At 45.1% G+C, this 23,598-nt stretch overlaps 7 non-coding genes and 2 pseudogenes across 7 annotated transcripts; all 9 read right to left on the bottom strand.

Moving 5' to 3' along the window:
* Nucleotides 1-450: 450 nt before the first annotated feature.
* Nucleotides 451-641, bottom strand: LOC130339542 (U2 spliceosomal RNA). The gene has a single exon (XR_008879894.1). It is a non-coding gene; the product is annotated as a U2 spliceosomal RNA (small nuclear RNA).
* Nucleotides 642-2,721: 2,080 nt separating this feature from the next.
* Nucleotides 2,722-2,925, bottom strand: LOC130339492 (U2 spliceosomal RNA; annotated as a pseudogene).
* Nucleotides 2,926-7,951: 5,026 nt separating this feature from the next.
* Nucleotides 7,952-8,084, bottom strand: LOC130339509 (U2 spliceosomal RNA; annotated as a pseudogene).
* Nucleotides 8,085-10,181: 2,097 nt separating this feature from the next.
* On the bottom strand, nt 10,182-10,372 carry LOC130339541 (U2 spliceosomal RNA). The gene has a single exon (XR_008879893.1). It is a non-coding gene; the product is annotated as a U2 spliceosomal RNA (small nuclear RNA).
* A 2,090-nt stretch (nt 10,373-12,462) lies between these two features.
* LOC130339538 (U2 spliceosomal RNA) lies at nt 12,463-12,653 on the bottom strand. Its single transcript, XR_008879891.1, has one exon. It is a non-coding gene; the product is annotated as a U2 spliceosomal RNA (small nuclear RNA).
* Nucleotides 12,654-14,745: 2,092 nt separating this feature from the next.
* On the bottom strand, nt 14,746-14,936 carry LOC130339537 (U2 spliceosomal RNA). The gene has a single exon (XR_008879890.1). It is a non-coding gene; the product is annotated as a U2 spliceosomal RNA (small nuclear RNA).
* A 2,091-nt stretch (nt 14,937-17,027) lies between these two features.
* LOC130339536 (U2 spliceosomal RNA) lies at nt 17,028-17,218 on the bottom strand. The gene has a single exon (XR_008879889.1). It is a non-coding gene; the product is annotated as a U2 spliceosomal RNA (small nuclear RNA).
* A 2,091-nt stretch (nt 17,219-19,309) lies between these two features.
* On the bottom strand, nt 19,310-19,500 carry LOC130339535 (U2 spliceosomal RNA). The gene has a single exon (XR_008879888.1). It is a non-coding gene; the product is annotated as a U2 spliceosomal RNA (small nuclear RNA).
* Nucleotides 19,501-21,591: 2,091 nt separating this feature from the next.
* Nucleotides 21,592-21,782, bottom strand: LOC130339534 (U2 spliceosomal RNA). The gene has a single exon (XR_008879887.1). It is a non-coding gene; the product is annotated as a U2 spliceosomal RNA (small nuclear RNA).
* Between the last annotated feature and the right edge of the window lie 1,816 nt (nt 21,783-23,598).

Here is a 23,598-nt window from a genome sequence, read left to right as displayed (position 1 = left end):
TAGTTACATAGTTAGTACGGTCGAAAAAAGACATATGTCCATCACGTTCAACCAGGGAATTAAGGGGTAGGGGTGTGGCGCGATATTGGGGAAGGGATGAGATTTTATATTTCTTCATAAGCATTAATCTTATTTTGTCAATTAGGAACATTCAGCACCCACCCGCTATCAAGGCAGCTGCCTATCATGTCATGCCCTACCTGCACAGGTGTGCTGGCTACTCAAATGATCCAATTAAGGAGGCCATTTAGTCAGCAGCAGCAGAAGTCCTGTGCCTGGACGCTCCAACAGGGGCCAGACACAAGCAGAAGCAGAAGCAGCAGAAGCAGCAGCAGCACCACCTTTTGTTTATTGGCTGCAGCAGCAGCAAGGCCCACAGGGCTGGCTAGCTGGCTAGCCAGCAAGCAGGTAGCAATGAAAGTAGGAATCTTTCTTTTTAACCCTGTAAGGGGGTGGTGCACTGTACCCGAAGATACTGCCATATCGGGTCAATGCATAGGGCGACGGAAGCAAGCTTCGAAATCGGCCCCCGTTCTCAAAAATCCATTTAATATATGGTCCCCAGATAGGGGACGTATCAGATATTAAACTGATAAGAACAGATACTACACTTGATCTTAGCCAAAAGGCCGAGAAGCGATAACCGTGAAAGGGGCGGGCCCAACAAGGTCCCCTTCATGGGCACTATCACTGCTTGCTGTCAGGGAGGCTGCCAGACAATTTTCCATGCACACTCTGGGCTGGGGGGCAGTCAACCACCAGTACACACAGCAGAACCTAAACCCATACCATTATTGCTAAGCAGCAAGACAGGGGCCCATTGCACTCCCACGGGGCCTTTTTAAATGCAATCCATAACCCGGATTTGCCAGGAACCCTTCTTACTCCTCCTACTTGCATGTGACACTGGGCTTAGGATCTGCATAGGAAACACACACACAAGCACACACCTACCTTTGTTGCCTGCAGATGCCTCCTTGGCTGTCCCCAAACGGTATCAAACCAACACCCACGGGAAGCTGTAAGCATAGAGGACATGCCTGCACCCCATTGGACTTACCTGTGTGGGTTAAATCCGGGTTATTTGACAACCTATGGCGGTGATGGTTCTGCTCAGGCAGAGCAGTGCTGATGCTCCTCATAAAGCTGTCGCTGCTGTGAAGGTTCTAGGTGACATCACAAATCCCTTTGGTTACATACACAACAAAGCTGGGTTGTTGTTGTTTACACTCTGCAAGGCCTGTGGAAGTGAGTGACATCATAGCACTGTAGTTCTGAGGGTTCAAGATGGATGCAACAATCTCCTGTTGCTTCTATGAAGGCCGTAATAGACGACATCACCAAACAGCTCCATAGTCACATACACAGCAAAGGAGAGATGTTGTTTACACCTAGTGATGTCAGTGGTATTGAGTGACATCACAGCACAGTGCTAAGGCTCCTGGGCCTGGACACAGCAGCGGCTGCAATATCTCAACGGAGAATACGTTTATATCTATGTGTGTGTGTGCGCATATATATATATATATATATATATATATATATATATTTCTCCGCCGAAATCACTTTTAAACCCATTTCCACCTTTTTTTCCCTTCTCTTCCTCTTACTTTTTTTTCACGTTTTTTTACGTTTTTCTCCTTTTCGCCTCTTTTCTGGGCGTATTATTCTTCTTTTTCTTCTTTTTTTTCGTCTAATGCATACCCCATCAGTGCAGCAATGCTTATTCAATACCGCCAGCAGATGGAGACACTGGGGGATAATTTTCTAAGGATTTATACTGATTTTTCCTGTCTGAATTTGTCGCACAGAAAGTTGCAGGCCAAATATGTGTGACATTTCTGCGACTTTAGCTTCTAGAGCATTTTTACAACATTATACATAGGTGCTGAATACATAAAAAGCGACTGTTCAGCGACAGACAAGTCGCATCGGCTGAAAGTAGGCCAGAATGTCAGTCCATGTTGGAGCAGGTTTAGATACAGTCTAAAGCATAGATCTCAAAGTCTGTGCACAGAATTTAGCAAGGGCCTCGCACCTTCTGATGCATCAGGTAGGTGCACAATAGCATAGCCTAACCCTCTGTACTTTGGTCTATATTGATGCGGGACATAGACAGCCAGCTGATGACCAATCCATTAGTGCAATGGATGGCTGGAAGCATTTGTCTTTGCCTTTGCAATACCACAGAAGCAATGCATGGTCAATGTACAGCAATGACACACCTGTGTGAACAGCCAGGAGACCCCCCCCCCCCCATGTTATGTTACATAGTTACATAGTTAGTACGGTCGAAAAAAGACATATGTCCATCACGTTCAACCAGGGAATTAAGGGGTAGGGGTGTGGCGCGATATTGGGGAAGGGATGAGATTTTATATTTCTTCATAAGCATTAATCTTATTTTGTCAATTAGGAACATTCAGCACCCACCCGCTATCAAGGCAGCTGCCTATCATGTCATGCCCTACCTGCACAGGTGTGCTGGCTACTCAAATGATCCAATTAAGGAGGCCATTTAGTCAGCAGCAGCAGAAGTCCTGTGCCTGGACGCTCCAACAGGGGCCAGACACAAGCAGAAGCAGAAGCAGCAGAAGCAGCAGCAGCACCACCTTTTGTTTATTGGCTGCAGCAGCAGCAAGGCCCACAGGGCTGGCTAGCTGGCTAGCCAGCAAGCAGGTAGCAATGAAAGTAGGAATCTTTCTTTTTAACCCTGTAAGGGGGTGGTGCACTGTACCCGAAGATACTGCCATATCGGGTCAATGCATAGGGCGACGGAAGCAAGCTTCGAAATCGGCCCCCGTTCTCAAAAATCCATTTAATATATGGTCCCCAGATAGGGGACGTATCAGATATTAAACTGATAAGAACAGATTTTTTTTTTAACTTGACTACCCTTACGGGGGCAACTTTATTAAAAATTAAATAATGTTAACAAAGTTGTGCAAATATGTCAATAAATACAGTTACATATAAATAACATATTTACAACATATTAAAACATAAAATGGGCACTTGGTGGCTTTACAAGATAGAATTCCATTCTTTTAAAAACCATTTTCTAGATAAAAGCGGAAATCTCTTCTTGTCTAAAAGATAGTACTGGTACATTTCATAAAAACAGATAGATAAAATGTCCTTCACAGATAAAACCTCATGCTTGAACAATAAAATATTCCTGGCCTTCCACAGAGCTGCCTTCACACAGTTTATGATCTTCCATGCAATAGTCTCTTGAGTCCGTGTTGGGCATTCCAGGCAACCATAAAAAACCACTGCAATATTTAAGTCTTTTAGTCCAGTTATCCTTTTTACCAGAGGGAGTATCTTTGTCCATATTTTCTGCGAGTAAAAACAAGTCCATATTAGATGGTGCACGGTCTCCACTTGTCGGCATCCCTCCCTCGGGCAGGTTGCAGAGTTGGATAATCCTCTTCGGTGCTGGAATGCCCGGCATGGAAGACACTCATGTGCGCAGCTCCAGGCCAGGTCCTTCTGTGAATTAAAAAGATAATTAATACTCAACATCTTCCAAATCTGTATACACTTCTGTTCGTTAAAATTTTTGATGGGAGTCACGGTACTGGTTTCTTTTATTTCCTTTAGTAGTTTTTTGCTATTGCACAGATCCTGAACACTTTTACCTTTAAAATTATATAAGTTTAAAATTTTTCCTAAAATCATGTATTGAGGGGGTAAATTCAAAGAATAAGGGCAACTTAAAACTGTAGAAAACCAGCCGTTCCTCCGCATAAAATAACCAGTATTAAAACGAACAAAATAAGACCAGTAGCTATCTTTAAAAACAGTAGTAAAACACATGCTAAAAAACTTTATTAAAAGGAAAGCTTTAAAATCTGGAAAATCCTTACCGCCCCTGGAGTTCGGTTTTATCACAATTTGTCTCTTTAATTTTTCGCTCTTAGAACTCCAAAAGAAAGTAAAACAAGCTTTTGTTATTTTCTTTAGAACCATTTCGGGGGGTGGGAAAACCAGACTTAAATACAATAAAATAGGTAAAAGCACCATTTTTGTAATTAAAACCTTCCCTTCCATTGTAAGTTCTCGCATGTTCCACATACATATTTTCTTATTTATTTTTTGAGCCACCAAGTCCCAGCTATTAAAACCATTATTAGACTCGTCAAAGGAGACACCTAAAATCTGCACCGACTCAGACACAGGGACGGGCACATCATACAAAGGCATTCCGCCTATGTTTAAAATGTTACTTTTGTTAAAATTGACTTTAAAACCGGAGGCACAATTAAAATATTGAATCTGTTTTAGCGTCTTCTGAAGCGATGGGGTGTCCCTGCAAAACACCGCAACATCGTCCATGTACCCCACTACCTTCGCCTCTAGTCCCCCTCCTCCTGGCAGGGGGACTCCATGGATCTGCTTATCCTTTCGTATTGTACATAAAAGAGGCTCTATTGCGCAAATGAAGAGTAGTGGGGACAAGGGACACCCCTGCTTCACTCCGGAATTTAAAATCACGCCCTGTGTCTTAAAACCATTTACTAAAATTTTACTAGTACAGTTATCATAAAAAGCTCTAAGAGACAATAAAAAGCCATCAGGTATACCCATTTTCTCTAAAACCTTAAAAAGATAAAAATGTGACACCCTGTCGAAAGCTTTTTCAAAATCTATGGATAAAACCGCCAGCTTTCCTTTTCTTAATTTGGTGTCGCTAATTACATCCTTTAAAAGGTTTAGGTTCTCCCATAAACTCCTCCCAGGCACCCCACAGACTTGGTTTGTATGAATTATTTTATGGATTACGTTCTTTAAGCGGTTAGCACACAGTTTCGCCATTATTTTATAGTCGCAGTTCAGAAGGGTGATTGGTCTCCAGTTTTTGAGTTCCGACCGGTCTCCCTTTTTGAATAGCAGGGAGACATCACCCTTCTTCCATGAGCCTGGGAGGATTTTAGACTTAAAGACTTCCGTAAAAAGGGAGAACAAATCTTCTTTTAAAATACCATAAAAAGTAACATAAAATTCAATGGGTATACCATCCGGCCCAGGCACTTTACCTGTTTTAAAACTCTTGACGGTCTCTAAAATCTCCTGCTCTGAAATATTCTGCAATAAAAAAGACTGTGAGACAGGATCTAAAAAATTGGTGATCTCCTTTAACGAGTCATTCATAAAACATTCATCAATGTGTTTTACATTAAAAAGATCCGCATAAAACTCTTGCACCTTTTTTAAAATACCCTGTACATCATTCACTCCTTCAATGTTTTCTATTAACCTTCTATTTTCATGTATTTTCTTAAAAAAATACCTGGAGCAGGTCTCGTTTTCCTCAAGATGCTGTATTCGAGACCTAAAGATAATTTCTTTTCCTTTCTGCTCCAGGCACTTAGTTATTTCTTTTTTAAGATCATGTACCTCCTTCTCCACCTCCATCCCATGTGCTCTGAATTTGTACAGGGTTTGCAGACGAGTATTTAGGATATTATAAAATTCACGTTTTTCTTTAGCTTTCCTAACCCCAACACGGATAAAAAATTCTTTTATTTTTAGTTTCATTTTTTCCCACCAGATACTGGTGGGAGTGTTGGGGTCTTTTACTCGTCTGCATTCCTTGTAAAAGGTAATAAAATCTGATAAAACCTGCGGATCTTCTAAAAGGGACACGTTTAACTTCCAGGCATTCCTACCAGTTCTCCTTTTAAAATCACTTTTAACTTTAAAATACAATAATTTATGGTCAGAAAAAACATTGGTAAAAAGATCACAGTTAAAAGGCAGTACTTGATAAGAACAAAAAATAAAATCTATCCTGGAGCTACAGCTTGCATTGCTCCAGGTAACACCGTCTTCCTCTGGTACGTTAAAATTACATTTTTTAAAAACATCAGTGAGATTAAAATCTAAAATCAAGTTTTTTAACATAAAAGACGTCTTATCGTAGTTCCTACTCACTGCGTTCGAAAAACGGCGTTCTCCCCTTAAAATACAATTAAAATCACCTGATAAAACAAGAGGACTAGAATTGTTAATAAAAAGGGGTAAAATCTCCAACATTTTTATTCTTTCATTCTTATCAGGAGAACCATAAAAATTTAAAAACTGCCATTTAATACCATTAATAAAAGCGCTGACCAATAAAATTCTGCCTGGTAAAATTTCGTTAAAACTCTCAATTAAAACGTTCCCTTTAAAAAGTATGGCGACCCCTGCTGATCTGGACTCATTTGATCCAGACCAGACTGATGGACCGTGCACCCAATCATCTTCATATTCTTTATAATTTAATCTGTGCGGGATGCCACATTCCTGCAGGAAAAGGACGGAAGCAGCAAAAACCGACAAGTAATTAAATAGGGCAACCCTTCTTACTCTGGCGCTCACACTTCTCACGTTTAAGGACAGACCGGACAACTCAGCCATGGGAATGTACAAGAAAACGTCTTACACCTCTGATTCCCCCTCCGAAGCCTCATACCCCCCAAAATCTGACTCAACTGTACGCATAGAGGAAGCAGGAGAGGAGGCACCATCACTCAGCCGACCCCCCTCCTCCATCATGATTGAGGCATAGTTGTTCTCGGGCATCCTGGCAATCAGGGCTCCAGACTCATTGGGTTCTTCCACCTCTTGCCCCTCCATAGGGGTCGGGTGTTCACTTAGTTCCGTCTCTGGTACCTCAGAGACGGTCACCCCTGAAACCTCCTCCTGGCAGGGAGGAGGGGGGGTATCCCCTATGGGGACCTGTGGAGGAACGTCACTTGGGTTCCCTGCATCCGCAGGTACTTCCATCGGCTCCCCCTGGACCGCCTCCGAATAGAGTCTTCTGGAGCCCCTCCGCCTTTTAACCTTCACCTCTCCACCCGGATCATCGCTCTCAGGGGGACCCTGAGCCAGAGGTTGCTGAGGAGCGGATTCGGCCGCCGTCCGCTCCTCTCTTAACCCAGCATGCTCCTGGGGGCCAGTTTTTTCACCACTTGCACGTTTTTTGGCCATCCTCTGCTCTTTAGGGTCCCCTCCTTTTGCCTGAGGGGGGTCTTTCTCCTTCTCCATCTCACCGCTTACCTCTTGTGGGGGGGTAATCACTGGCTCTGCTTGCCTCGGCTGGTGTCCCGGTTGCTGTCCTTGCTGCCTCCAGGGTTGCCACTGCTGCTCCGTCCTATGTCTGTGGGGACAAGAGGAGAAAAGGTGACCGAATTGTTTACAGAAATTGCACCTCCCTCCTCTTGTGCATTTCTCTGTCTCGTGCTGTGTGCTACCACATTTTTTGCATGTACTTTCACAGTTTTCTTTTGTGTGTCCATATCTGTGACACTTCCTGCAGTAGCTTGGCATCCCCGCATAAAAGAGGTCGCCACACATATTATTTATTTTAAAACGAGCTGGTGGTAGTTGTATTCCCCCTGGCAATCTGTCATCTTTTTTGCATGTAACCTGAAATCTCCACTTAGATGTCCAGATGCCACAGCTGTTCATGATTTTTCCTCTGCACTCAACCTTACTAAAATAGACTTGTAAAAACAACTCAACATCGTGTAGGTTGGCGAAAGGGGAATACATCTTTACTACCACCAGCTTAATATCGTCTAGAACGTGCTCAATAATCCGGACACCCTGAAGCTTTTTGTCTTTACTCGCAGCAGCTCTGGTAACAAAATCTCTGTGGATGCCATTTTGTGTGAACGTCACATCAAAAATTTTACGCTTCGGGTAGTCCTGGATTGCCAATATCTCGCCCTTCTGTATTCCGAAAACTCCTCCGAGCACGTCCTCTACTACGAATTTCAAATCGTCCGCCCTTTTGGTATCATCCGTGAGAATGACTCTCACGGTGTTTTTGATCCTTGCGTATGCCGGCACAGAACCTGGATCCGGATCATCATCCATGGTTCTAACCTCTCTCCACCCGAAGGTCTTGAGAGGCGATCGCTACTCGTTACCCTGGGACTAGGCCCTCTCCCCTATAGCAACAAGTGGGTGAAGCCCAGGCAATAAACCTGGGCGATCCCACAAGGCCGAGGAGAGGGGTACCCGAGTACCTTCTGACCAGATCTCCTGTATTACTACACTTGATCTTAGCCAAAAGGCCGAGAAGCGATAACCGTGAAAGGGGCGGGCCCAACAAGGTCCCCTTCATGGGCACTATCACTGCTTGCTGTCAGGGAGGCTGCCAGACAATTTTCCATGCACACTCTGGGCTGGGGGGCAGTCAACCACCAGTACACACAGCAGAACCTAAACCCATACCATTATTGCTAAGCAGCAAGACAGGGGCCCATTGCACTCCCACGGGGCCTTTTTAAATGCAATCCATAACCCGGATTTGCCAGGAACCCTTCTTACTCCTCCTACTTGCATGTGACACTGGGCTTAGGATCTGCATAGGAAACACACACACAAGCACACACCTACCTTTGTTGCCTGCAGATGCCTCCTTGGCTGTCCCCAAACGGTATCAAACCAACACCCACGGGAAGCTGTAAGCATAGAGGACATGCCTGCACCCCATTGGACTTACCTGTGTGGGTTAAATCCGGGTTATTTGACAACCTATGGCGGTGATGGTTCTGCTCAGGCAGAGCAGTGCTGATGCTCCTCATAAAGCTGTCGCTGCTGTGAAGGTTCTAGGTGACATCACAAATCCCTTTGGTTACATACACAACAAAGCTGGGTTGTTGTTGTTTACACTCTGCAAGGCCTGTGGAAGTGAGTGACATCATAGCACTGTAGTTCTGAGGGTTCAAGATGGATGCAACAATCTCCTGTTGCTTCTATGAAGGCCGTAATAGACGACATCACCAAACAGCTCCATAGTCACATACACAGCAAAGGAGAGATGTTGTTTACACCTAGTGATGTCAGTGGTATTGAGTGACATCACAGCACAGTGCTAAGGCTCCTGGGCCTGGACACAGCAGCGGCTGCAATATCTCAACGGAGAATACGTTTATATCTATGTGTGTGTGTGCGCATATATATATATATATATATATATATATATATATATATATATATATATATATTTCTCCGCCGAAATCACTTTTAAACCCATTTCCACCTTTTTTTCCCTTCTCTTCCTCTTACTTTTTTTTCACGTTTTTTTACGTTTTTCTCCTTTTCGCCTCTTTTCTGGGCGTATTATTCTTCTTTTTCTTCTTTTTTTTCGTCTAATGCATACCCCATCAGTGCAGCAATGCTTATTCAATACCGCCAGCAGATGGAGACACTGGGGGATAATTTTCTAAGGATTTATACTGATTTTTCCTGTCTGAATTTGTCGCACAGAAAGTTGCAGGCCAAATATGTGTGACATTTCTGCGACTTTAGCTTCTAGAGCATTTTTACAACATTATACATAGGTGCTGAATACATAAAAAGCGACTGTTCAGCGACAGACAAGTCGCATCGGCTGAAAGTAGGCCAGAATGTCAGTCCATGTTGGAGCAGGTTTAGATACAGTCTAAAGCATAGATCTCAAAGTCTGTGCACAGAATTTAGCAAGGGCCTCGCACCTTCTGATGCATCAGGTAGGTGCACAATAGCATAGCCTAACCCTCTGTACTTTGGTCTATATTGATGCGGGACATAGACAGCCAGCTGATGACCAATCCATTAGTGCAATGGATGGCTGGAAGCATTTGTCTTTGCCTTTGCAATACCACAGAAGCAATGCATGGTCAATGTACAGCAATGACACACCTGTGTGAACAGCCAGGAGACCCCCCCCCCCCCCATGTTATGTTACATAGTTACATAGTTAGTACGGTCGAAAAAAGACATATGTCCATCACGTTCAACCAGGGAATTAAGGGGTAGGGGTGTGGCGCGATATTGGGGAAGGGATGAGATTTTATATTTCTTCATAAGCATTAATCTTATTTTGTCAATTAGGAACATTCAGCACCCACCCGCTATCAAGGCAGCTGCCTATCATGTCATGCCCTACCTGCACAGGTGTGCTGGCTACTCAAATGATCCAATTAAGGAGGCCATTTAGTCAGCAGCAGCAGAAGTCCTGTGCCTGGACGCTCCAACAGGGGCCAGACACAAGCAGAAGCAGAAGCAGCAGAAGCAGCAGCAGCACCACCTTTTGTTTATTGGCTGCAGCAGCAGCAAGGCCCACAGGGCTGGCTAGCTGGCTAGCCAGCAAGCAGGTAGCAATGAAAGTAGGAATCTTTCTTTTTAACCCTGTAAGGGGGTGGTGCACTGTACCCGAAGATACTGCCATATCGGGTCAATGCATAGGGCGACGGAAGCAAGCTTCGAAATCGGCCCCCGTTCTCAAAAATCCATTTAATATATGGTCCCCAGATAGGGGACGTATCAGATATTAAACTGATAAGAACAGATACTACACTTGATCTTAGCCAAAAGGCCGAGAAGCGATAACCGTGAAAGGGGCGGGCCCAACAAGGTCCCCTTCATGGGCACTATCACTGCTTGCTGTCAGGGAGGCTGCCAGACAATTTTCCATGCACACTCTGGGCTGGGGGGCAGTCAACCACCAGTACACACAGCAGAACCTAAACCCATACCATTATTGCTAAGCAGCAAGACAGGGGCCCATTGCACTCCCACGGGGCCTTTTTAAATGCAATCCATAACCCGGATTTGCCAGGAACCCTTCTTACTCCTCCTACTTGCATGTGACACTGGGCTTAGGATCTGCATAGGAAACACACACACAAGCACACACCTACCTTTGTTGCCTGCAGATGCCTCCTTGGCTGTCCCCAAACGGTATCAAACCAACACCCACGGGAAGCTGTAAGCATAGAGGACATGCCTGCACCCCATTGGACTTACCTGTGTGGGTTAAATCCGGGTTATTTGACAACCTATGGCGGTGATGGTTCTGCTCAGGCAGAGCAGTGCTGATGCTCCTCATAAAGCTGTCGCTGCTGTGAAGGTTCTAGGTGACATCACAAATCCCTTTGGTTACATACACAACAAAGCTGGGTTGTTGTTGTTTACACTCTGCAAGGCCTGTGGAAGTGAGTGACATCATAGCACTGTAGTTCTGAGGGTTCAAGATGGATGCAACAATCTCCTGTTGCTTCTATGAAGGCCGTAATAGACGACATCACCAAACAGCTCCATAGTCACATACACAGCAAAGGAGAGATGTTGTTTACACCTAGTGATGTCAGTGGTATTGAGTGACATCACAGCACAGTGCTAAGGCTCCTGGGCCTGGACACAGCAGCGGCTGCAATATCTCAACGGAGAATACGTTTATATCTATGTGTGTGTGTGCGCATATATATATATATATATATATATATATATATATATATATATATATTTCTCCGCCGAAATCACTTTTAAACCCATTTCCACCTTTTTTTCCCTTCTCTTCCTCTTACTTTTTTTTCACGTTTTTTTACGTTTTTCTCCTTTTCGCCTCTTTTCTGGGCGTATTATTCTTCTTTTTCTTCTTTTTTTTCGTCTAATGCATACCCCATCAGTGCAGCAATGCTTATTCAATACCGCCAGCAGATGGAGACACTGGGGGATAATTTTCTAAGGATTTATACTGATTTTTCCTGTCTGAATTTGTCGCACAGAAAGTTGCAGGCCAAATATGTGTGACATTTCTGCGACTTTAGCTTCTAGAGCATTTTTACAACATTATACATAGGTGCTGAATACATAAAAAGCGACTGTTCAGCGACAGACAAGTCGCATCGGCTGAAAGTAGGCCAGAATGTCAGTCCATGTTGGAGCAGGTTTAGATACAGTCTAAAGCATAGATCTCAAAGTCTGTGCACAGAATTTAGCAAGGGCCTCGCACCTTCTGATGCATCAGGTAGGTGCACAATAGCATAGCCTAACCCTCTGTACTTTGGTCTATATTGATGCGGGACATAGACAGCCAGCTGATGACCAATCCATTAGTGCAATGGATGGCTGGAAGCATTTGTCTTTGCCTTTGCAATACCACAGAAGCAATGCATGGTCAATGTACAGCAATGACACACCTGTGTGAACAGCCAGGAGACCCCCCCCCCCCCATGTTATGTTACATAGTTACATAGTTAGTACGGTCGAAAAAAGACATATGTCCATCACGTTCAACCAGGGAATTAAGGGGTAGGGGTGTGGCGCGATATTGGGGAAGGGATGAGATTTTATATTTCTTCATAAGCATTAATCTTATTTTGTCAATTAGGAACATTCAGCACCCACCCGCTATCAAGGCAGCTGCCTATCATGTCATGCCCTACCTGCACAGGTGTGCTGGCTACTCAAATGATCCAATTAAGGAGGCCATTTAGTCAGCAGCAGCAGAAGTCCTGTGCCTGGACGCTCCAACAGGGGCCAGACACAAGCAGAAGCAGAAGCAGCAGAAGCAGCAGCAGCACCACCTTTTGTTTATTGGCTGCAGCAGCAGCAAGGCCCACAGGGCTGGCTAGCTGGCTAGCCAGCAAGCAGGTAGCAATGAAAGTAGGAATCTTTCTTTTTAACCCTGTAAGGGGGTGGTGCACTGTACCCGAAGATACTGCCATATCGGGTCAATGCATAGGGCGACGGAAGCAAGCTTCGAAATCGGCCCCCGTTCTCAAAAATCCATTTAATATATGGTCCCCAGATAGGGGACGTATCAGATATTAAACTGATAAGAACAGATACTACACTTGATCTTAGCCAAAAGGCCGAGAAGCGATAACCGTGAAAGGGGCGGGCCCAACAAGGTCCCCTTCATGGGCACTATCACTGCTTGCTGTCAGGGAGGCTGCCAGACAATTTTCCATGCACACTCTGGGCTGGGGGGCAGTCAACCACCAGTACACACAGCAGAACCTAAACCCATACCATTATTGCTAAGCAGCAAGACAGGGGCCCATTGCACTCCCACGGGGCCTTTTTAAATGTAATCCATAACCCGGATTTGCCAGGAACCCTTCTTACTCCTCCTACTTGCATGTGACACTGGGCTTAGGATCTGCATAGGAAACACACACACAAGCACACACCTACCTTTGTTGCCTGCAGATGCCTCCTTGGCTGTCCCCAAACGGTATCAAACCAACACCCACGGGAAGCTGTAAGCATAGAGGACATGCCTGCACCCCATTGGACTTACCTGTGTGGGTTAAATCCGGGTTATTTGACAACCTATGGCGGTGATGGTTCTGCTCAGGCAGAGCAGTGCTGATGCTCCTCATAAAGCTGTCGCTGCTGTGAAGGTTCTAGGTGACATCACAAATCCCTTTGGTTACATACACAACAAAGCTGGGTTGTTGTTGTTTACACTCTGCAAGGCCTGTGGAAGTGAGTGACATCATAGCACTGTAGTTCTGAGGGTTCAAGATGGATGCAACAATCTCCTGTTGCTTCTATGAAGGCCGTAATAGACGACATCACCAAACAGCTCCATAGTCACATACACAGCAAAGGAGAGATGTTGTTTACACCTAGTGATGTCAGTGGTATTGAGTGACATCACAGCACAGTGCTAAGGCTCCTGGGCCTGGACACAGCAGCGGCTGCAATATCTCAACGGAGAATACGTTTATATCTATGTGTGTGTGTGCGCATATATATATATATATATATATATATATATATATATATATATATATATTTCTCCGCCGAAATCACTAAACCCATTTCCACCTTTTTTTCCCTTCTCTTCCTCTTACTTTTTTTTCACGTTTTTTTACGTTTTTCTCCTTTTCGCCTCTTTTCTGGGCGTATTATTCTTCTTTTTCTTCTTTTTTTTCGTCTAATGCATACCCCATCAGTGCAGCAATGCTTATTCAATACCGCCAGCAGATGGAGACACTGGGGGATAATTTTCTAAGGATTTATACTGATTTTTCCTGTCTGAATTTGTCGCACAGAAAGTTGCAGGCCAAATATGTGTGACATTTCTGCGACTTTAGCTTCTAGAGCATTTTTACAACATTATACATAGGTGCTGAATACATAAAAAGCGACTGTTCAGCGACAGACAAGTCGCATCGGCTGAAAGTAGGCCAGAATGTCAGTCCATGTTGGAGCAGGTTTAGATACAGTCTAAAGCATAGATCTCAAAGTCTGTGCACAGAATTTAGCAAGGGCCTCGCACCTTCTGATGCATCAGGTAGGTGCACAATAGCATAGCCTAACCCTCTGTACTTTGGTCTATATTGATGCGGGACATAGACAGCCAGCTGATGACCAATCCATTAGTGCAATGGATGGCTGGAAGCATTTGTCTTTGCCTTTGCAATACCACAGAAGCAATGCATGGTCAATGTACAGCAATGACACACCTGTGTGAACAGCCAGGAGACCCCCCCCCCCCCATGTTATGTTACATAGTTACATAGTTAGTACGGTCGAAAAAAGACATATGTCCATCACGTTCAACCAGGGAATTAAGGGGTAGGGGTGTGGCGCGATATTGGGGAAGGGATGAGATTTTATATTTCTTCATAAGCATTAATCTTATTTTGTCAATTAGGAACATTCAGCACCCACCCGCTATCAAGGCAGCTGCCTATCATGTCATGCCCTACCTGCACAGGTGTGCTGGCTACTCAAATGATCCAATTAAGGAGGCCATTTAGTCAGCAGCAGCAGAAGTCCTGTGCCTGGACGCTCCAACAGGGGCCAGACACAAGCAGAAGCAGAAGCAGCAGAAGCAGCAGCAGCAGCACCACCTTTTGTTTATTGGCTGCAGCAGCAGCAAGGCCCACAGGGCTGGCTAGCTGGCTAGCCAGCAAGCAGGTAGCAATGAAAGTAGGAATCTTTCTTTTTAACCCTGTAAGGGGGTGGTGCACTGTACCCGAAGATACTGCCATATCGGGTCAATGCATAGGGCGACGGAAGCAAGCTTCGAAATCGGCCCCCGTTCTCAAAAATCCATTTAATATATGGTCCCCAGATAGGGGACGTATCAGATATTAAACTGATAAGAACAGATACTACACTTGATCTTAGCCAAAAGGCCGAGAAGCGATAACCGTGAAAGGGGCGGGCCCAACAAGGTCCCCTTCATGGGCACTATCACTGCTTGCTGTCAGGGAGGCTGCCAGACAATTTTCCATGCACACTCTGGGCTGGGGGGCAGTCAACCACCAGTACACACAGCAGAACCTAAACCCATACCATTATTGCTAAGCAGCAAGACAGGGGCCCATTGCACTCCCACGGGGCCTTTTTAAATGCAATCCATAACCCGGATTTGCCAGGAACCCTTCTTACTCCTCCTACTTGCATGTGACACTGGGCTTAGGATCTGCATAGGAAACACACACACAAGCACACACCTACCTTTGTTGCCTGCAGATGCCTCCTTGGCTGTCCCCAAACGGTATCAAACCAACACCCACGGGAAGCTGTAAGCATAGAGGACATGCCTGCACCCCATTGGACTTACCTGTGTGGGTTAAATCCGGGTTATTTGACAACCTATGGCGGTGATGGTTCTGCTCAGGCAGAGCAGTGCTGATGCTCCTCATAAAGCTGTCGCTGCTGTGAAGGTTCTAGGTGACATCACAAATCCCTTTGGTTACATACACAACAAAGCTGGGTTGTTGTTGTTTACACTCTGCAAGGCCTGTGGAAGTGAGTGACATCATAGCACTGTAGTTCTGAGGGTTCAAGATGGATGCAACAATCTCCTGTTGCTTCTATGAAGGCCGTAATAGACGACATCACCAAACAGCTCCATAGTCACATACACAGCAAAGGAGAGATGTTGTTTACACCTAGTGATGTCAGTGGTATTGAGTGACATCACAGCACAGTGCTAAGGCTCCTGGGCCTGGACACAGCAGCGGCTGCAATATCTCAACGGAGAATACGTTTATATCTATGTGTGTGTGTGCGCATATATATATATATATATATATATATATATATATATATATATATATTTCTCCGCCGAAATCACTTTTAAACCCATTTCCACCTTTTTTTCCCTTCTCTTCCTCTTACTTTTTTTTCACGTTTTTTTACGTTTTTCTCCTTTTCGCCTCTTTTCTGGGCGTATTATTCTTCTTTTTCTTCTTTTTTTTCGTCTAATGCATACCCCATCAGTGCAGCAATGCTTATTCAATACCGCCAGCAGATGGAGACACTGGGGGATAATTTTCTAAGGATTTATACTGATTTTTCCTGTCTGAATTTGTCGCACAGAAAGTTGCAGGCCAAATATGTGTGACATTTCTGCGACTTTAGCTTCTAGAGCATTTTTACAACATTATACATAGGTGCTGAATACATAAAAAGCGACTGTTCAGCGACAGACAAGTCGCATCGGCTGAAAGTAGGCCAGAATGTCAGTCCATGTTGGAGCAGGTTTAGATACAGTCTAAAGCATAGATCTCAAAGTCTGTGCACAGAATTTAGCAAGGGCCTCGCACCTTCTGATGCATCAGGTAGGTGCACAATAGCATAGCCTAACCCTCTGTACTTTGGTCTATATTGATGCGGGACATAGACAGCCAGCTGATGACCAATCCATTAGTGCAATGGATGGCTGGAAGCATTTGTCTTTGCCTTTGCAATACCACAGAAGCAATGCATGGTCAATGTACAGCAATGACACACCTGTGTGAACAGCCAGGAGACCCCCCCCCCCCCCATGTTATGTTACATAGTTACATAGTTAGTACGGTCGAAAAAAGACATATGTCCATCACGTTCAACCAGGGAATTAAGGGGTAGGGGTGTGGCGCGATATTGGGGAAGGGATGAGATTTTATATTTCTTCATAAGCATTAATCTTATTTTGTCAATTAGGAACATTCAGCACCCACCCGCTATCAAGGCAGCTGCCTATCATGTCATGCCCTACCTGCACAGGTGTGCTGGCTACTCAAATGATCCAATTAAGGAGGCCATTTAGTCAGCAGCAGCAGAAGTCCTGTGCCTGGACGCTCCAACAGGGGCCAGACACAAGCAGAAGCAGAAGCAGCAGAAGCAGCAGCAGCACCACCTTTTGTTTATTGGCTGCAGCAGCAGCAAGGCCCACAGGGCTGGCTAGCTGGCTAGCCAGCAAGCAGGTAGCAATGAAAGTAGGAATCTTTCTTTTTAACCCTGTAAGGGGGTGGTGCACTGTACCCGAAGATACTGCCATATCGGGTCAATGCATAGGGCGACGGAAGCAAGCTTCGAAATCGGCCCCCGTTCTCAAAAATCCATTTAATATATGGTCCCCAGATAGGGGACGTATCAGATATTAAACTGATAAGAACAGATACTACACTTGATCTTAGCCAAAAGGCCGAGAAGCGATAACCGTGAAAGGGGCGGGCCCAACAAGGTCCCCTTCATGGGCACTATCACTGCTTGCTGTCAGGGAGGCTGCCAGACAATTTTCCATGCACACTCTGGGCTGGGGGGCAGTCAACCACCAGTACACACAGCAGAACCTAAACCCATACCATTATTGCTAAGCAGCAAGACAGGGGCCCATTGCACTCCCACGGGGCCTTTTTAAATGCAATCCATAACCCGGATTTGCCAGGAACCCTTCTTACTCCTCCTACTTGCATGTGACACTGGGCTTAGGATCTGCATAGGAAACACACACACAAGCACACACCTACCTTTGTTGCCTGCAGATGCCTCCTTGGCTGTCCCCAAACGGTATCAAACCAACACCCACGGGAAGCTGTAAGCATAGAGGACATGCCTGCACCCCATTGGACTTACCTGTGTGGGTTAAATCCGGGTTATTTGACAACCTATGGCGGTGATGGTTCTGCTCAGGCAGAGCAGTGCTGATGCTCCTCATAAAGCTGTCGCTGCTGTGAAGGTTCTAGGTGACATCACAAATCCCTTTGGTTACATACACAACAAAGCTGGGTTGTTGTTGTTTACACTCTGCAAGGCCTGTGGAAGTGAGTGACATCATAGCACTGTAGTTCTGAGGGTTCAAGATGGATGCAACAATCTCCTGTTGCTTCTATGAAGGCCGTAATAGACGACATCACCAAACAGCTCCATAGTCACATACACAGCAAAGGAGAGATGTTGTTTACACCTAGTGATGTCAGTGGTATTGAGTGACATCACAGCACAGTGCTAAGGCTCCTGGGCCTGGACACAGCAGCGGCTGCAATATCTCAACGGAGAATACGTTTATATCTATGTGTGTGTGTGCGCATATATATATATATATATATATATATATATATATATATATATATATTTCTCCGCCGAAATCACTTTTAAACCCATTTCCACCTTTTTTTCCCTTCTCTTCCTCTTACTTTTTTTTCACGTTTTTTTACGTTTTTCTCCTTTTCGCCTCTTTTCTGGGCGTATTATTCTTCTTTTTCTTCTTTTTTTTCGTCTAATGCATACCCCATCAGTGCAGCAATGCTTATTCAATACCGCCAGCAGATGGAGACACTGGGGGATAATTTTCTAAGGATTTATACTGATTTTTCCTGTCTGAATTTGTCGCACAGAAAGTTGCAGGCCAAATATGTGTGACATTTCTGCGACTTTAGCTTCTAGAGCATTTTTACAACATTATACATAGGTGCTGAATACATAAAAAGCGACTGTTCAGCGACAGACAAGTCGCATCGGCTGAAAGTAGGCCAGAATGTCAGTCCATGTTGGAGCAGGTTTAGATACAGTCTAAAGCATAGATCTCAAAGTCTGTGCACAGAATTTAGCAAGGGCCTCGCACCTTCTGATGCATCAGGTAGGTGCACAATAGCATAGCCTAACCCTCTGTACTTTGGTCTATATTGATGCGGGACATAGACAGCCAGCTGATGACCAATCCATTAGTGCAATGGATGGCTGGAAGCATTTGTCTTTGCCTTTGCAATACCACAGAAGCAATGCATGGTCAATGTACAGCAATGACACACCTGTGTGAACAGCCAGGAGACCCCCCCCCCCCCCATGTTATGTTACATAGTTACATAGTTAGTACGGTCGAAAAAAGACATATGTCCATCACGTTCAACCAGGGAATTAAGGGGTAGGGGTGTGGCGCGATATTGGGGAAGGGATGAGATTTTATATTTCTTCATAAGCATTAATCTTATTTTGTCAATTAGGAACATTCAGCACCCACCCGCTATCAAGGCAGCTGCCTATCATGTCATGCCCTACCTGCACAGGTGTGCTGGCTACTCAAATGATCCAATTAAGGAGGCCATTTAGTCAGCAGCAGCAGAAGTCCTGTGCCTGGACGCTCCAACAGGGGCCAGACACAAGCAGAAGCAGAAGCAGCAGAAGCAGCAGCAGCACCACCTTTTGTTTATTGGCTGCAGCAGCAGCAAGGCCCACAGGGCTGGCTAGCTGGCTAGCCAGCAAGCAGGTAGCAATGAAAGTAGGAATCTTTCTTTTTAACCCTGTAAGGGGGTGGTGCACTGTACCCGAAGATACTGCCATATCGGGTCAATGCATAGGGCGACGGAAGCAAGCTTCGAAATCGGCCCCCGTTCTCAAAAATCCATTTAATATATGGTCCCCAGATAGGGGACGTATCAGATATTAAACTGATAAGAACAGATACTACACTTGATCTTAGCCAAAAGGCCGAGAAGCGATAACCGTGAAAGGGGCGGGCCCAACAAGGTCCCCTTCATGGGCACTATCACTGCTTGCTGTCAGGGAGGCTGCCAGACAATTTTCCATGCACACTCTGGGCTGGGGGGCAGTCAACCACCAGTACACACAGCAGAACCTAAACCCATACCATTATTGCTAAGCAGCAAGACAGGGGCCCATTGCACTCCCACGGGGCCTTTTTAAATGCAATCCATAACCCGGATTTGCCAGGAACCCTTCTTACTCCTCCTACTTGCATGTGACACTGGGCTTAGGATCTGCATAGGAAACACACACACAAGCACACACCTACCTTTGTTGCCTGCAGATGCCTCCTTGGCTGTCCCCAAACGGTATCAAACCAACACCCACGGGAAGCTGTAAGCATAGAGGACATGCCTGCACCCCATTGGACTTACCTGTGTGGGTTAAATCCGGGTTATTTGACAACCTATGGCGGTGATGGTTCTGCTCAGGCAGAGCAGTGCTGATGCTCCTCATAAAGCTGTCGCTGCTGTGAAGGTTCTAGGTGACATCACAAATCCCTTTGGTTACATACACAACAAAGCTGGGTTGTTGTTGTTTACACTCTGCAAGGCCTGTGGAAGTGAGTGACATCATAGCACTGTAGTTCTGAGGGTTCAAGATGGATGCAACAATCTCCTGTTGCTTCTATGAAGGCCGTAATAGACGACATCACCAAACAGCTCCATAGTCACATACACAGCAAAGGAGAGATGTTGTTTACACCTAGTGATGTCAGTGGTATTGAGTGACATCACAGCACAGTGCTAAGGCTCCTGGGCCTGGACACAGCAGCGGCTGCAATATCTCAACGGAGAATACGTTTATATCTATGTGTGTGTGTGCGCATATATATATATATATATATATATATATATATATATATATATATATTTCTCCGCCGAAATCACTTTTAAACCCATTTCCACCTTTTTTTCCCTTCTCTTCCTCTTACTTTTTTTTCACGTTTTTTTACGTTTTTCTCCTTTTCGCCTCTTTTCTGGGCGTATTATTCTTCTTTTTCTTCTTTTTTTTCGTCTAATGCATACCCCATCAGTGCAGCAATGCTTATTCAATACCGCCAGCAGATGGAGACACTGGGGGATAATTTTCTAAGGATTTATACTGATTTTTCCTGTCTGAATTTGTCGCACAGAAAGTTGCAGGCCAAATATGTGTGACATTTCTGCGACTTTAGCTTCTAGAGCATTTTTACAACATTATACATAGGTGCTGAATACATAAAAAGCGACTGTTCAGCGACAGACAAGTCGCATCGGCTGAAAGTAGGCCAGAATGTCAGTCCATGTTGGAGCAGGTTTAGATACAGTCTAAAGCATAGATCTCAAAGTCTGTGCACAGAATTTAGCAAGGGCCTCGCACCTTCTGATGCATCAGGTAGGTGCACAATAGCATAGCCTAACCCTCTGTACTTTGGTCTATATTGATGCGGGACATAGACAGCCAGCTGATGACCAATCCATTAGTGCAATGGATGGCTGGAAGCATTTGTCTTTGCCTTTGCAATACCACAGAAGCAATGCATGGTCAATGTACAGCAATGACACACCTGTGTGAACAGCCAGGAGACCCCCCCCCCCCCCATGTTATGTTACATAGTTACATAGTTAGTACGGTCGAAAAAAGACATATGTCCATCACGTTCAACCAGGGAATTAAGGGGTAGGGGTGTGGCGCGATATTGGGGAAGGGATGAGATTTTATATTTCTTCATAAGCATTAATCTTATTTTGTCAATTAGGAACATTCAGCACCCACCCGCTATCAAGGCAGCTGCCTATCATGTCATGCCCTACCTGCACAGGTGTGCTGGCTACTCAAATGATCCAATTAAGGAGGCCATTTAGTCAGCAGCAGCAGAAGTCCTGTGCCTGGACGCTCCAACAGGGGCCAGACACAAGCAGAAGCAGAAGCAGCAGAAGCAGCAGCAGCACCACCTTTTGTTTATTGGCTGCAGCAGCAGCAAGGCCCACAGGGCTGGCTAGCTGGCTAGCCAGCAAGCAGGTAGCAATGAAAGTAGGAATCTTTCTTTTTAACCCTGTAAGGGGGTGGTGCACTGTACCCGAAGATACTGCCATATCGGGTCAATGCATAGGGCGACGGAAGCAAGCTTCGAAATCGGCCCCCGTTCTCAAAAATCCATTTAATATATGGTCCCCAGATAGGGGACGTATCAGATATTAAACTGATAAGAACAGATACTACACTTGATCTTAGCCAAAAGGCCGAGAAGCGATAACCGTGAAAGGGGCGGGCCCAACAAGGTCCCCTTCATGGGCACTATCACTGCTTGCTGTCAGGGAGGCTGCCAGACAATTTTCCATGCACACTCTGGGCTGGGGGGCAGTCAACCACCAGTACACACAGCAGAACCTAAACCCATACCATTATTGCTAAGCAGCAAGACAGGGGCCCATTGCACTCCCACGGGGCCTTTTTAAATGTAATCCATAACCCGGATTTGCCAGGAACCCTTCTTACTCCTCCTACTTGCATGTGACACTGGGCTTAGGATCTGCATAGGAAACACACACACAAGCACACACCTACCTTTGTTGCCTGCAGATGCCTCCTTGGCTGTCCCCAAACGGTATCAAACCAACACCCACGGGAAGCTGTAAGCATAGAGGACATGCCTGCACCCCATTGGACTTACCTGTGTGGGTTAAATCCGGGTTATTTGACAACCTATGGCGGTGATGGTTCTGCTCAGGCAGAGCAGTGCTGATGCTCCTCATAAAGCTGTCGCTGCTGTGAAGGTTCTAGGTGACATCACAAATCCCTTTGGTTACATACACAACAAAGCTGGGTTGTTGTTGTTTACACTCTGCAAGGCCTGTGGAAGTGAGTGACATCATAGCACTGTAGTTCTGAGGGTTCAAGATGGATGCAACAATCTCCTGTTGCTTCTATGAAGGCCGTAATAGACGACATCACCAAACAGCTCCATAGTCACATACACAGCAAAGGAGAGATGTTGTTTACACCTAGTGATGTCAGTGGTATTGAGTGACATCACAGCACAGTGCTAAGGCTCCTGGGCCTGGACACAGCAGCGGCTGCAATATCTCAACGGAGAATACGTTTATATCTATGTGTGTGTGTGCGCATATATATATATATATATATATATATATATATATATATATATATTTCTCCGCCGAAATCACTTTTAAACCCATTTCCACCTTTTTTTCCCTTCTCTTCCTCTTACTTTTTTTTCACGTTTTTTTACGTTTTTCTCCTTTTCGCCTCTTTTCTGGGCGTATTATTCTTCTTTTTCTTCTTTTTTTTCGTCTAATGCATACCCCATCAGTGCAGCAATGCTTATTCAATACCGCCAGCAGATGGAGACACTGGGGGATAATTTTCTAAGGATTTATACTGATTTTTCCTGTCTGAATTTGTCGCACAGAAAGTTGCAGGCCAAATATGTGTGACATTTCTGCGACTTTAGCTTCTAGAGCATTTTTACAACATTATACATAGGTGCTGAATACATAAAAAGCGACTGTTCAGCGACAGACAAGTCGCATCGGCTGAAAGTAGGCCAGAATGTCAGTCCATGTTGGAGCAGGTTTAGATACAGTCTAAAGCATAGATCTCAAAGTCTGTGCACAGAATTTAGCAAGGGCCTCGCACCTTCTGATGCATCAGGTAGGTGCACAATAGCATAGCCTAACCCTCTGTACTTTGGTCTATATTGATGCGGGACATAGACAGCCAGCTGATGACCAATCCATTAGTGCAATGGATGGCTGGAAGCATTTGTCTTTGCCTTTGCAATACCACAGAAGCAATGCATGGTCAATGTACAGCAATGACACACCTGTGTGAACAGCCAGGAGACCCCCCCCCCCCCATGTTATGTTACATAGTTACATAGTTAGTACGGTCGAAAAAAGACATATGTCCATCACGTTCAACCAGGGAATTAAGGGGTAGGGGTGTGGCGCGATATTGGGGAAGGGATGAGATTTTATATTTCTTCATAAGCATTAATCTTATTTTGTCAATTAGGAACATTCAGCACCCACCCGCTATCAAGGCAGC

The sequence above is a fragment of the Hyla sarda genome, unplaced genomic scaffold (genome assembly GCF_029499605.1).
Source record: "Hyla sarda isolate aHylSar1 unplaced genomic scaffold, aHylSar1.hap1 scaffold_544, whole genome shotgun sequence".
Lineage (NCBI taxonomy): Eukaryota > Metazoa > Chordata > Amphibia > Anura > Hylidae > Hyla > Hyla sarda.
The sequence above is the reverse complement of the archived record's forward strand: the minus strand, read 5'-3'. Positions and strand labels throughout refer to the sequence as shown.